Source organism: Acomys minous (genome assembly GCF_964271855.1).
Source record: "Acomys minous genome assembly, chromosome: 15".
Classification (NCBI taxonomy): domain Eukaryota; kingdom Metazoa; phylum Chordata; class Mammalia; order Rodentia; family Muridae; genus Acomys; species Acomys minous.
Genome location: NC_140497.1, coordinates 60,858,783 through 60,873,204, shown reverse-complemented (window position 1 = coordinate 60,873,204; position 14,422 = coordinate 60,858,783). Strand labels below are relative to the sequence as shown.

At 47.8% G+C, this 14,422-nt stretch overlaps 1 protein-coding gene across 1 annotated transcript in view; it reads right to left on the bottom strand.

Moving 5' to 3' along the window:
* CRACD (capping protein inhibiting regulator of actin dynamics) overlaps positions 1-13,918 on the bottom strand; it is a 118,540-nt gene extending 104,622 nt beyond the window's left edge. Inside the window, exon 1 of the mRNA XM_084760498.1 lies at positions 13,786-13,918. The gene's annotated coding sequence lies outside the window, so the exon portion shown is untranslated. The remainder of the gene's footprint in view (positions 1-13,785) is intronic.
* Between the last annotated feature and the right edge of the window lie 504 nt (positions 13,919-14,422).

Below are 14,422 nucleotides of genomic sequence, written 5' to 3'. Positions count from 1 at the left end.
TACACAAACACGCACCTTTTGGTTGTTACAGCATTTCTAAGGGGTAAGTAACCTGGTTTACAAAAATAGAATAATATGTAATAGCATTCTCCATTGTTTCCGCATTATTTTTCCCAGTAACTCAAAATTATTTATAGGTATTCATTTTTGCAGATACTGTTTAGTAAGACAAAACATTCCCTGACAGAAAATAAATAAATAAGTTTTGAAACCTTTAAATCTCTATGAGGTAAAAAGTATGGATCTATATTAGTTACTCTTCCTGTTGCCATGACAAAATCTGACCATAAGCAGCTTAAGGGGAAAAGATTTATTTTGGTTCATACTTTAAAGGAACCTGGTCCACCGTGTCAGGGAAGGCATGGCTCCGTGGAGTAGCTTGGTCTGAGGTGGGTGTGCTGCCCACCAGGCCTCCTCCTCTGCCTCTGGAGGGGATGACGGAAAAACAGAACTCTAGCAGTTTCTTCTCTTCCCCGTTTTATCTGTCCGGCCCCTATCACACGGGATGCTTTCCCCCACGTGCAGCGTGGGTTTCCCTCCTCAGTTCATTCTCTGTGGCAGTGAACGCAAGATTGACTTACAAATGACTTCTGTTGGCTTGGTCTAAAATCAGTTACATATTTTCTTTTGTAACTGGTCTATTGCTACCACAGCCTACAAATATTGTGAGTGTTTTTAGAAATGGGGTGTAACACAGCTCACCGTACACAAGGATGTGTTCTCAACATTTTATGCTGGCTCCCACTGAATCCTGCAATGCTCACACTGATTGATTTTTTTTTTCTCTAATTCCAGCCATCAACGACTTCCTGAGTGTCTATGAAGTGCACTGTGTCAAACGAGAGTATAAAACAGGCACTAGCTAGGTGTAGAGGCTCACACAAACAATTCTAGTATTTGGGGTGGGGGGGGAGAGGGTGAGAGGATTTGCCCCAAATTCCAGGCTGGCCTAGACCACATAGTGAAGTGTATGTAAGTAGGCCTACAGGATGAGACCCATTTCAAAGAAAAAAGGAAAAGGAAGAAGAGGAAGGGAGAGAAAGGGGGAAGGAGGAGGACAAAAGGAGAGGAAGAGGAAAAAGTAGGAAGAAGAGGAGGAAAGCAGCATAACATCACGTGTCTTTGTCTTAACAGATTTACGTTCTCTGTAGCAGCAAGATAGAAGATACTCCAGGCTGCAGATTAGAAGAAAATAGAAACTCCTTTCCATAATTTTCTAAATAAAACAAAGGTACCTATAAGCATTGTTGATTTAATATACACACATTTACTATTTATATGTGATATATATATACATACATGTATATGTATGACTATGACATAGCACTGAACATACAAGGAGATACTAAAATTATTTTCAGGAATGATTTTCAGAACATCTGACCCTCCATACACTTGTGTTCTTCTTTCTTGTACTGTATATTTTGGGGACTTTTTTTTTTTTTTTTTTTTTACAGTCTAGTGAAATGAACAAGGTGAGGTGAAGAAAATCTCCAGATGTATTTATCCACTGAAAACTTCTGCATTGTGCTTCATGTTCTATTTTTTAATCTTTCCTTCCTTACACATCCTTCTTTTGAGCGGTAACTTTTAGATAGATGAACCCACACTGTGGGGTGCAGAGAAAGGGCTGGGTGCTGAGTGAACACTGGCGTCCATACACCCACCTGCATGCTAAGGAGGAGACCCCAAGGTTAACCTCACCCTGTTCCCTCCCCGATAGAACTCTTAGTCTTGTGCTATGCTGTCGGTGGATATGGAGGGGGTGTGTGATATTGATGCCACGCCCATTTAATGTTGGGTGATAATGTCCCCCCACAGACTTGAATTTCTGAATACTTGGTCTCCAGTTGATGACATTATTTTTGTAGGCTTAGGGGGTGTGGCCTTGCTTGAGGACCTATGTTACTAGGTGTGGGTTTCAGGATTTTAAAAGCCACATACTGTTCCTAGTTTGTTCCTTCTGCTTCCTGCTTGTGGTTTAACCCAGGAGGTCTTAGCCTGCTGTTCAGTCACCAGGCCTGTCTGCTGCTGTGCGCTCCCGCCATGCTGCTTATGGACTCTTGTCCCTCTGGAACCATAAGCCCAAGTAAACGCCGCCTTCTGGAAGTTGCCTTGGTCATGATGTTTTATCACAGCAATAGAGAAGTCTTTTCACTCTCCTTCTATGGAGCCAGACATCTCTCTTAGGTTACAAGTTTACTCTTCATAGAACAGTGTCGGCATTCCTTTTCTTTTCTTTTCTTTTTATGTTGAGAATTTTAAAAATTATGAATCATAAAAAAGTCCCCCAAGTACACTTCAGATATTAACCAGTTCACTGAAAAAACATGGAATTCCTTTTTATTGTAAACTAAGCTACCTGGTCTTCAACCCCATCAGAGACTTGAGAAGGAATAAAATTGATTACCTGAGTATGCCAGGAATGTAGGTTAATAGCTTTCCAAATGAGAAGATGACAGAGACAGTCTGCTCCCTGAATAGTCACCCAAAACTCTCTAAAACGTTGGAGCATCTTCTTCAGCCTTCTGGCCCAATATATCTGACAGACATATTTGTGGGACAGGAACTATTGAGATCTTTCTTACCCTGTCTGAGGTAGAGTTTGGCCGTCAACTCTGCCTGCATCCAAGCTTGACCTTTTTAAAGCAGAATTCTGTCTGTGGTAGAAAGGAGGACATTTTGCCCAGTGGTGTGTTTGCCACATTTGAAGTCATCTCCATAAGGAGGTTCTTTGATGCTCATCATCCTTTTTGAGGTAGGCTGGGTGTGGCCAGGAGTTAACCTGTCTCATTGTCAGTGAATCTTTAAAATAATAAAAACATGTTTAAATGCCATATTCTGTATGTCTCTGAGGATTTTGAAGACCTTATCTATTTTACCTCATCTTTCTATACAATCATATCTATTGGTTCAGTGTTGACATTTCCCTTCCTAAACCTCACCAGACAATTTTTTCTGGACACATTTGCTAGGCTTTCATCATTTCCTTCTTCTTTGATCCACTTTTTTCATCTCTCATTTCCCCACTTCATAATCACCTTCCCATGAGTCTTCACATGGTCAACTTCTTCATTTACTATATTTTAAAAATTATTAGTTGTATGTGTGTGTACATACCTTGCACACACCATATGGTGTGTGTAAGTCAGTGGGCAGTTTGGGGAAGTCAGTTCTCTCCTTCCGCTATGTGGATTCTGGTGACTGAACTCACACATGCAGGCTTGACATCAAGTGCCTCTCCCTCCAAAGCCATCTTGCAGGCCCTGCTCTCTCTCTAGTTAACATTTGTTTAATGCTCTTAGTGACTACAGTACTGGGTAGATATTGCTGGAATCTTCTGGGCAGTGGAGTCTAAACCCCTAGTTAGTGCACTTTTTTTAAATGAAAGTGTAAGCTTACCACAAAATGATATTTTGCTTTTATATTCATGTATAGTAGGCTCATATTTTTGTAGTTTAGAAGTCTTGAAAACCTTTGATAAAAGAAACATTCAGTGATCTTTACTTTAGAGAACTAATAAATATTTTTAAATGTGTTTCTTTTTTAAAAAAAAAAGATTTGCTATTTTTTTTTTTATGTGTATTGGTGCTTTGCCTGTATGTATGCTTGTGTGAGGGTGTTGGATTCCCTGGAACTGGAATTACAGACAGTTGTGAGCTGCCATGTGGGTGCTGGGAGTTGAACCTGGGTCTTCTGGAAGAGCAGCCAGTGCTCTCAACCACTGAGCCATCTCTCCAGCCTCTTAAAACATATTTTAAAATGTATGTATATGTGTGTGCCTATTTGTATGTCAGTGCACTGAGTGCAGTGTAGTGCCCATGGAGGCCAGAAGAGGGCATCAGAGTCCCTAGAATTGGAGGCAAGGATTGGTTGTGAACAGAACCTGGATGCTCTCCGCAAGTGTTCTTAACTGCTGAGGCATCTCTCTAGTCTCTCGTAGGGATGTTATTGCCGTCATGCTCCCCGTTACTAGACAAAGCCTCCACTGGGTAAACGCTGCTGTGCATCACAGATGTGAATTTGTTTTGTTCCCTAACAGAGGGCCCATTTCCCCTGAGGAATGCCTTCACACCCGTAGCTGTGGTGCTTGCTCCCTTAAGAATCTCCCTTAAGGGCTGGCAATGGTACAGACCACCACCTATCACGGGGCAGGCCGAGTCCCTAAAGCCGGGGACCATGTCATTTTACAAGGCAAAGGAAGCTCAGTGTGAGAGACAGAGAGTCTGGAAGACTAACCTCAATTGTCTGAGTGAACCCAGGAAAACCCCAAGGGTCTTCTAAAGAGGGAGTCAAGGGTGTGAAACTCACAGGAGGGGCTGTGATGAGGTCTGTGCCGGTCCACAGAGGGGGAGAGGCCTTCGTGGAAGAGGTAACGTTGCCAGTGTTGAAGAAAGAGGAAGCTGCACAAGCCAAGGGAGGCAGGGAAATTCTCCTCTGAAGCATCCTGAGCAAGCAGCCCCGATGGGAAGGCATGGGGCAGTGGGGCAGCCACGTGGCCGAGGAAGCAGAGGAGGGGAAAGCTGACAACAATGGCTCTTTCTCCTCCACCCCTTTCCATCCAGGTATCCAGCCCCTGGGATGATGCCACATGAATTCACGGTGCCCTCCCACTCATTCAGTACTGTCTAAAACCTCCCAGACAGCACCAGAGGTGTGCTCCACCTCGGGGATCCCTTGGGAAACAACAGACTGAGCAGCTATGCGGCCTGCGATGGCGGCAGGAGAGGCAGACATTCTCACAGATATTTGCCTGCATTTAAAATTTCTTCCACTCAAGCCATTCGCTTATTTCTGAGTATCCATCAGAACTCAGTATGTGGGGTAGAAACTGGGATGCTGGTGTGATTAAGACTCCAGGAGAATGCTGCAGGCTCACGGAGATTACTGTCTCGTCTCATAGAAGAGAAGACTAACTTACCAGCAGGCACAAGCTAGGTACAGCTAACGCTCTGCGTATGATGGGGCGCAGACAGACACCCACATGAATTGCTGAGGGAGTCCGTAAGGAAGGGCATGGGTCAGAGAACCTGTCGTTTGCAGATGTGTTTGAGGACAGCTGAGCTCTTGAGCAGAAGGGACAGAGAGAAGGGCACTGGGTGCGGATGGAGCCCAGGTGAGCAACCGTTTCTAAGGCAGGAGCCATTCAAATCATGGTGCCCTGAGTTCCTGAGGTGTGGGGGGGTGGGGGGGTGGGGGTGGGATGGGGGGAAGTGTGTTGGGTCCTGGTAAAAGCCATTCTTACTTGTCAGATAATCAAAAGCATAAACCAGGACTCTAGTAGAATATGCTGACATTTGGTACAAGATCAAAGAAGCACATATCAAATCCTGAACGTGAAACCTAAGTTCTGTCTCCAGTGTTCCTTTGGGGCTGTTTTTCGGCATGAAAAGGACTTGGTGAGGCTTGTGGCCAGCTCTTTCCGTGCCTTTGTCTTTCCAGGGCAGTACAGCCTTCCCTTCTTCATTGCTCCCCGGACCTCTGAACTTCAGAATTAAAGTCATTTAGTTCAAAGAACTTAACACTAGTTCTGTGGCTATGCAAATAAAGGAGGCTTTCGCTTCGATGGGAAACGGTAGTGGAGCTCCTTTCCAGGCTGACTTTAGATTTTTGTGTGTGCAGTGTCCATTTTGGTCTCCTTAGGAGCAAAACTCTCTTACCATTTGTCCTTTGTAAGCTTGGAGTACAGAGCCCTGCCTTTTCCGTGGGAGGCATTTGGCATGTTTGCCCAAACGCTGAAAGGACCCTGGGATGTGAAAGCTTGCCAAGTCGAGCCAGCGAAGAAAAGAAATGAACTTTTACTTATTTTTAATAAGGCAAAAGTTAAAATGGGTGGCGTTTTAAGGGTGAGGAACCCAGCAAAATTTTCTCCCCTGGTTTTAACCTCTTGAGGAACTGACACTGAGCCTAGGCTTAGGCCAATGCTGCAGGCCAATCAGGCGGATCGTTTCTAAAGTTACACTACAACAAGGGAAGAACTGAGGTGGTCAGGGGTCCCCTCCCAGGAAACATGTTCATCTGGTGTGACCTCTGGTGACTGTGGGTCCCCCTTGCTTGTCTGGCAAACACCTTCTCCTCTTTCCAGAGGGCTCAGATGGCGCGCCTGGGAGGCCCCTCTTCTCCCTGTGCTGGGTGTTTACTTTGCCTTTTGTGCTCCAGGCATTCTGTGCAAAAAAACACTCTCAAATATCACCAGCCACACTCTATCCTGTTATCTCTTTACATAGCTGAACTCAATTCCGGGAGGTTCAGTTCATGCGACAATGCCCTTGGAATTTTTGCTAAAGCTAGATCCAAAGGCTCCAGAGCAGGTGGGACCCCGTGGCTTTCAGGCTACCTCCTCCTGGGGGAGACAGATAGGCGCACAACGTCTTCCGCTGTCTCTGTAGAAGCAGAACGAGAGACAGCAGACAGATGGTAGCAGGAGGGCGTGAGGCGAGCCTCTAGAGAGCAGGGTTTCATTCATATCCTTAGCCCTGAGGGCCTCATCTGGTGCGCTTGCAGCCTCATGCATGCTAACAGAAGGAGGGACGGAGGGAGGGAAGCAGGACCAGGATGGAGAGAGGAGAGGAACTGCAAAACTGCCTCCCCACTGCAAGCCCAGCACTCAGCTTTGTGGTCCAAGTACTCTGCAGGTGGTATTTCCAGGCAAATGTTTGGAGTTGAAAGCTGGCGCTTCAGTCCAGATCTCATACATCACGTGGTAGGTACACAGGCCAGCAAGAGCTTGTATTTAACCGTGGCCCCAGCGTCCTTGTTAATGGCCCTAGCCTGCCAGGAGGCCTCAGAAGAGGGGTGTACAGGTGGCCTTCACTGACTGAGCCACTAGCTCCATTCAACCCAATTCTTTGGCCCTGCAAGTGTAGAACCGAGGCTTCCATTGCCACCACGGGAGGATCTGATGAGAATTTCAGCCCCCCAGAATCCTGTTTGCCACGGTTTCCCACTTCTCCACCTGTGCTACTGTCTTAGGTTTCGCTGGGCAGATGGAGCGGGGACTCACATTTCAAGCCTTCGCAGTCCGCATCCCGGATCCCTTCCTCCTCGGCAAGGGCTGTTTTCCTAAGGAGGTCCCCAGGAGATGACAGCATAAAGTATGCCTCAAATTTTTATCCCCAGCAGCTGGTGTCATCTAACCCCCTCGGGAGAGACGAGGCTTTGTCGCTTAGGCTGGCAATCTAATCTCTAGCTCCTCAGCCAAAAATATCAATTACAGGTTCAGCTGCAGGATGGGTTCTATCGGAGAAACAGCCAGGACAATGGCCTAAGTCAGGGGCTGCGGGGCAGGTGGCTGAAGGGACTGGGCCATATGGCAGAGGTGAAGTAAGGTAAAGCCGGCCGCAGTCTCGCATCTTTGCGGATTAAGTAATTTCATCCTGAAGCATCCCTCCCGAAGCAACTGCAGGGATTCACGTATCCCTGGGGTGGTTTTCTTGGAGGACTCACTCAGCAACTACTGTACTCCTACAGCACGTCAGCTCTCCTGCCTAGGGATCGGGATGCTGAAAAATGATTTGTAATCACAAGTACAGGGTTTGGTTTGGTTTGGTTTCCTAACCAGCCACAACTGGTCACATATTGAACAACTCCATTTCCATGGAGGTGGGAAGTAGATTGATGGTTGCCAGGAGGTGGGGGATGGGGACGGGGAGTGGCTTTTAATGGGCACAGAGCGTCATTTGAGGTGATGAAGCTGTTTTGGAATGGGTCAGAGGTAGTAAATTTGTGTACTAAATGCACTGATAAATTTAAACACTTTTAAGTGGGTTATTTTATGTCACTGTGTTATGGTACTGGGGATTGAACACAGAGCCTCACACGTGCAGGAATTCTATCATTCCTAACCCCATCCACGTCCCTGTACTTGTGTGTATCTCTCCCTCTCTCTCCCTCCCCCCCCCCCTCTCAGACAGGGCTTCCGTAAATCACCAAGGCTGGCCTTGAATTTGTGATTCTCCTGCCTCAGCTCCCCCAATTAGCTGGCATTATGGGCTTGTACCATTACATCCAGCTTAAAATCTTTAATCTTAGGGAAAAAAAAGTTTCAAAATAAATTGAGCAGTTCATTTTATATTGTGACTCTTATCTGAATATTTAAAATGTGCTAACGCATTCGTAACTTCTCAACAATGTCAAATTACTGAGAAATAAGGGTAAAGCCTTTGTTCCCATTCCAGTGACAGGAGGATTGAGCCAGCATAGTATTTGCCAGAAGCCTGTGGGAAAAAATTTAAACAGATGGCTCCTGATTTATTTGGCTACACACTAAAACGTGTGTATGTGTGTGCACGCACACGCACATGTATGTGTTTGTCTGTGTGTCTGTTTGTGTGTGAAAAATGATTTATAATTACAAGTAGAGGGTTTGTGTACAAATATGCTTGTCTGTCCGTGTTGGGGGGCGCAGAGGTTCAATTCATGTCTTCCTCTTAATTTTCCACATTAGTCTTTAAAACAGGGTCACTCACTGCACCCACCACTCATCAGTTGGCTAGAATGGCTGATCAGGAAGTCCCTGGGATGCTCCTGCCTCTGTCTCCTGCCTGCAGCTGAGCTCTGACAGGCAGGCAGGCATTTTGCCCTCTGAGCCATCTCCCCAGCCCTGACTATAGTTCTCAACCAGCAGGGGCAGTCTCGGGAGCAGCAGCGATTCACCAGCAGCTACCAAGTGCCAACAATGTCGTGAAAGCTGCAGCGCAGTGCAGTGGTACTGTGCTTGCCTGGTATGCACTAGGTCCTGGGTCTGAACTCCAGCACTGCCCCCACCAATCCTACCATGTCAATCAAATAGACCTGTGTCTGCCAGGGTCTGAACACCAGCCAGTCTGGCTGCAGGGAGCAGGGCTCTGGGGTGGTGATGACATCAGACAGTGGTGACTGGCCATGCTGATTCGATCGAAGACTGCGAAAGCCTTGTAATTTCCACATGCTTTCAGTACCAGAGCAAATGCATGCTGGAGAGGGCGAGGATTCCTGGAGAGGAGGCAGTGTTTTTCCCGAGACTTTGGTGCTTTGGGAAAGCATATGCTTCAACACACAGCTCCAAAGCAGTCAGCTACTGCGTGGAAAGCAGAGCACCAAAGCTTACAGGGATTAAAGCAAATCAAGAACGAAGGTGAGAAAGATGTGGTCTCAAAAGGAAGCTGCTCAGCAGTGTCACCAGAAACAGCGAAACTGATGCTGAGGAAAGGTAGGTGGGGCTGTCAATCTTCCCTATATCGTCCCTTTCCACTCATATCATTAGCCAAAGCCAAGATAGTCAGGACTCCTTGCCCTTACCAGTCCTCCCTGTGCAGCCTCCCTGCCCTCACCAGTCCTCCCTGTACAGCCTCCCTGCCCTCATCAGTCCTCCCTGTGCAGCCTCCCTGCCCTCACCAGTCCTCCCTGTACAGCCTCCCTACCCTCATCAGTCCTCCCTGTACAGCCTCCCTGCCCTCATTAGTCCTCCCTGTACAGCCTCCCTGCCCTCATCAGTCCTCCCTGTACAGCCTCCCTGCCCTCACCAGTCCTCCCTGTACAGCCTCCCTACCCTCATCAGTCCTCCCTGTACAGCCTCCCTACCCCCACCAGTCCTCCCTGTATAGCCTCCCTGCCCTCACCAGTCCTCCCTGTACAGCCTCCCTGCCCTCACCAGTCCTCCCTGTACAGCCTCCCTACCCTCATCAGTCCTCCCTGTGCAGCCTCCCTGCCCTCACCAGTCCTCCCTGTGCAGCCTCCCTGTCCTCACCAGTCCTCCCTGTGCAGCCTCCCTGCCCTCACCAGTCCTCCCTGTACAGCCTCCCTGCCCTCACCAGTCCTCCCTGTGCAGCCTCCCTGTCCTCACCAGTCCTCCCTGTGCAGCCTCCCTGCCCTCACCAGTCCTCCCTGCCCTCACCAGTCCTCCCTGTACAGCCTCCCTGCCCTCACCAGTCCTCCCTGTACAGCCTCCCTGCCCTCACCAGTCCTCCCTGTATAGCCTCCCTGCCCTCACCAGTCCTCCCTGTATAGCCTCCCTGCCCTCACCAGTCCTCCCTGTACAGCCTCCCTGCCCTCACCAGTCCTCCCTGTGCAGCCTCCCTGTCCTCACCAGTCCTCCCTGTGCAGCCTCCCTGCCCTCACCAGTCCTCCCTGCCCTCACCAGTCCTCCCTGTATAGCCTCCCTGCCCTCACCAGTCCTCCCTGTATAGCCTCCCTGCCCCCACCAGGCCTCCCTGTACAGCCTCCCTGTCCTCACCAGTCCTCCCTGTACAGCCTCCCTACCCCCACCAGTCCTCCATGTGCAGCCTCCCTGCCCCCACCAGTCCTCCATGTGCAGCCTCCCTGCCCTCATCAGTCCTCCCTGCCCTCATCAGTCCTCCTTGTACAGCCTCCCTGCCCTCACCAATCCTCCCTGTGCAGCCTCCCTGCCCTCCCTGTACAGTCTCCTTGCCCTTAATAGTCCTCCTTGTGTGGCCTCTTTACCCATAGCACTTCTGTACCATTGAACTTGCTTCGTACTCTTCTTTTTGGTAGATTCCTAGTCTTTCTGGTTTGATCCCAGGAGTTTTCTTCCTCCTATGGCTTTGTTTTAACCACTAGATTAAAAACAGCAGAGAGCATGCGTAATCCGGACTGAGATTTAGACACTCCTCTGCCTTTGGCTGGGACATCGTTCGTAGCCATGTGTCCCTCACAGATGACCAAAGTGCTCGGTTCCATTTGGTGTAGCTCTCCTTTTTCAGGCACATCTCAAAAGACTGTACCTAACATACAGCTCCTACTGTAGCCTCACACTCACACATGGCCAGACAAGACATTTAAGAGGCACTTAAGTATAATGAACAATAAAAAATATTAAAAGCTTCAGAATACTCTAGTTTGAGTATATTAAGCCAAGTGACTTGAGTGCTGTGTTCATGTGTGTGTGTGCGTGTGTGTGCGTGTGTGTGCGTGTGTGTGTGTGTGTGTGTGTGTGTGTGTGTGTGTGTGTGTTCCCTATGTTACATGAGAAAAAGAACGTGTTCCTGTCACTAAATGTTCCACATACCACAGAAATTGTAGCAGTATTTTCTTGGAAAAAGTCCTAGAAATGAGAAAAGGCGTATGCCCTCTGTATTTGTCACAATGAGGTGAAATGGGGATTGAGATCTGGAGGAGGCATCCCTTCCCTTTGACAGGAACGGGAGAGGGGTGTGGGCGGGGCACTCTGAGATGAGCCGAACAGTATAGACAGTCTAAAATGCTGTGTGTGTGTGTGTGTGTGTGTGTGTGTGTGTGTGTGTGTAGCTCCTGCTCTAGGCAGGGAAGGTCCCTGATATCTCCGGCTTGTTATCAACGGCACACAGGCGGTGAGGTACAATCTTTAAATGACTGACTCTGTCCTTTGGTAAGCCATTTGAGTTTCCCAAGATGCTCTGCTCTCACGGTGGGAATGGTAATATTTCACTAAAGGTGACTGTGGTGGATCGAACTGTGCTCCCCTCTCTTAAAGATAAGTTGAGGCCTTGACCCTCCCACCCAGACCTGGAAACAGGGTTGCTGTGCAAGTAACCAGTCATGAGGATGTTGCATCTGAGTAGGGTAGGTCTTTAATCCCGTGGCTGGTGTCCTTGTAAGAAAAGGGAAGATGGCCTTTGGAGACACGTACAACAGGGGTACCATGCAAACATAGGCACAGAAAGGTTGCCATGTGGAAGAGGCAGAAACTGGATCGATGCGGCCGCAAACCAAGGACCGCCAAAGATCGCCAAGAAGCACCACAAGCTAGGAAGTGAGAAGGAAGGAAGCTGCACTGTGAGTCTGGTAGGGAGCAGGGCGCTAACTAGAGGTCGGCTTGATAAGGCTACCGAACTGTGAAAGGGTCTTGGCTGTTTTCAGGCACTGAGTCTTGGTACAGCAGCCTCAGGAAACTAGTAGGGCGGCGATGGAGGTCTAATTTATTTATTTAGAGTGAATGCATACGTGCATGTATTTTAACTGTCAGGGAAATCCACTTAGAATGAGTCACATCAATAAGAAAGCAGAGAAACCCTTATTATTTAGCTACGTTCAAACATGCGCTCCAACGTCCACGTGTTAGAAGCTTAGTTTTGAATGGAGTCATAGTGGGATGTGGGGACCTCCCCTGCTATAAGGGCTGTGCCTTCAAGGATGGACAGACATTAGTGTAGTGTGAATTAGCGTGAGTGGGCTTGAGCTTGGCGCTTTCTTGCTCCCCAGTTGGGTTTGGTCCTCTTTTGCGCTGTTGCCTTTCTCCTACTTCTATGGCATGACACAACACAAAAGGCTCTCACCAGATGCCAGCGGCGTGTGCCTGGACCTTGCAGGCTCCCACAGCCATGAGCCAAATAAGTCTGTTCTTTATAAATTACCCAGTCTGGCATATTCTGTGGCAGAGACAGAAAATGGACCGAGGCAGTATGTAAGCCAGGGAAATGTGTTTATTTTCTTTGGACCTGACACTGCCTCCCCACACTCTTTTCCCTTTACCTTCCGCCCACTCGCCTTGTCTCGGCACACTGCTGTGCCTGCAGCATACAAGCTGTCCCTTCCAGCCTTCTATTGCTGCTTCCTCTGCCAGGAACATGCCCAGAGCAACCCCTGAGGTCCAACTCAATGAGACCTTCTGACAAGGAGGCACTGTAGTTTGGATCAGCTTTCCGAATGCTCGCTGCCCCCTCACTCTACTCCACTTTCCCCCTTCCCTGTATCCTCCCTAGATTCTAACACCGGGTACCAAAGGCGTTCTTGCACCATCTATGATACGTGTCTCATTCTGGGTTTATGACCTAGCTCTGTGAAGGCAGGGCCCTGTGCACGCTTTGTTCACTGACCTGAACGAGAATCCAAAACAGTGCTTGGTTCACTGGAAGGGATTAGCTAAGAACTACAAAATCCACCTTATTTTTATGGTTTTTTTGTTTGTTTGTTTGGTTTTATTTGTTTTGTTTTTTGGGGTTTTTTTTGTTTGTTTGTTTTTGTTTTTGTTTTGGTTTGGTTTGGTTTGGTTTTTTGAGACAGGGTTTCTCTTTGTTGCCTTGGCTGTCCTGGGCTTGCTTTGTTGACCAGGCTAGTCTCAAACTCAAAGAGACACACCTGCCTCTGCCTCTCCGAGTGCTAGGATTACAGGTGAGTGCCACCGCACCCGGCCACCATTCATTTTTTTAAAATTTAATTTTAATTTATGTGTATTGGTGGGAGGGTGTCAGATCTTGGAATTACAGACAGTTGTGAGCTGCCATGTGGGTGCTGGGAATTGAACCCGGGCGGACAGTGATTTCTTTTAGCTTCTCTTAAGTTACTACTTTATAGGTACTGTCACCTGAGGAGAAATGCCATGACAGGTGTGACAGCTCTCTGACAAGGCCCAGCACTCAGAAGAAGAGTACTGAGTCCTGAGTCCTGAGTCCTTAGTACTGAAACACAGTACCACGCTCTATGATCCAAAATCACCATGAGACAAAAGACTCCTTCCTGTGGCACAGGATGGCATAACCGCAAAAGAGCGGTAAGAATAATAGCGACACACTCATATTTTATGCCTCCTCATATTTACAAAGCCTCTGTTCCTAGGTTTGTTGGTTTAATCAAAGAACCGAAGTTCAGAGACTATTTCAGAGACTATAAGTGACTTGTTCAAGTGTATTCAGCTGCTAAGCAGGCGGGCAGGGAGCCTACACTAGGACCAGAGGATCATGGGTGGCAAAGATTGTCAAACTGCAGAGTCAGTGAACGCACACTCTCCATTTTATAGCCCTGCTCACACACACAAAGACGACACCTTCTCTACGGCGACTTCCCAGACAGTGCTCTACACACATGACTTACTGTTGTGAACAGACACGAATCCTGCTGTTGCTGGAGAATTCACCACCAAACTTTTCTTCCTGTAAAACTGCAGACTCACGCTTGGGGGTATGTGCGCCAGGAACCAGGGTGCAATTCCGAGACAGCCTGGGAATCACAGCTCTTGGGAACTGTTGAGAAAAAAACAAACACTAAGCACATTTTATGTCTTTTATCCTCGCCTCGGATGATGTCAGCATGGTTCTCTTTTCTGTTTCTTGACCAAAGTCAGTTGAAAAGAAGTGGGCTTTGCTTGCTTGTTTTGCATGGATTTCCACTGGATTCGGGTAATGCTGCACTTCTTTGCTTATCCTACATCTTACTGTAAGGCTTTAAATGTATTTATTAAAAGCTTCCTGCTTTTGAGGGGCCAAAAGAATCACACCTATGACTATTGGGACTTCTGTATTCCTCTACACAGCACCTTTGCATTGACTTCTTCACGGGAGATTCGCTAACACCGGAGAAGCTAGAGGCATCAGGTCAGTGGAGGAGACAGTGGAGGTTATCTCTTCTCCCAGAGGGAGGGCGTCATCTCACTCAAATTCCAATCAGATTAAACTAGGTTAACATGTTACTGTTGTACTGTTGTACTGTTACATGTATCGACAGTTTGATC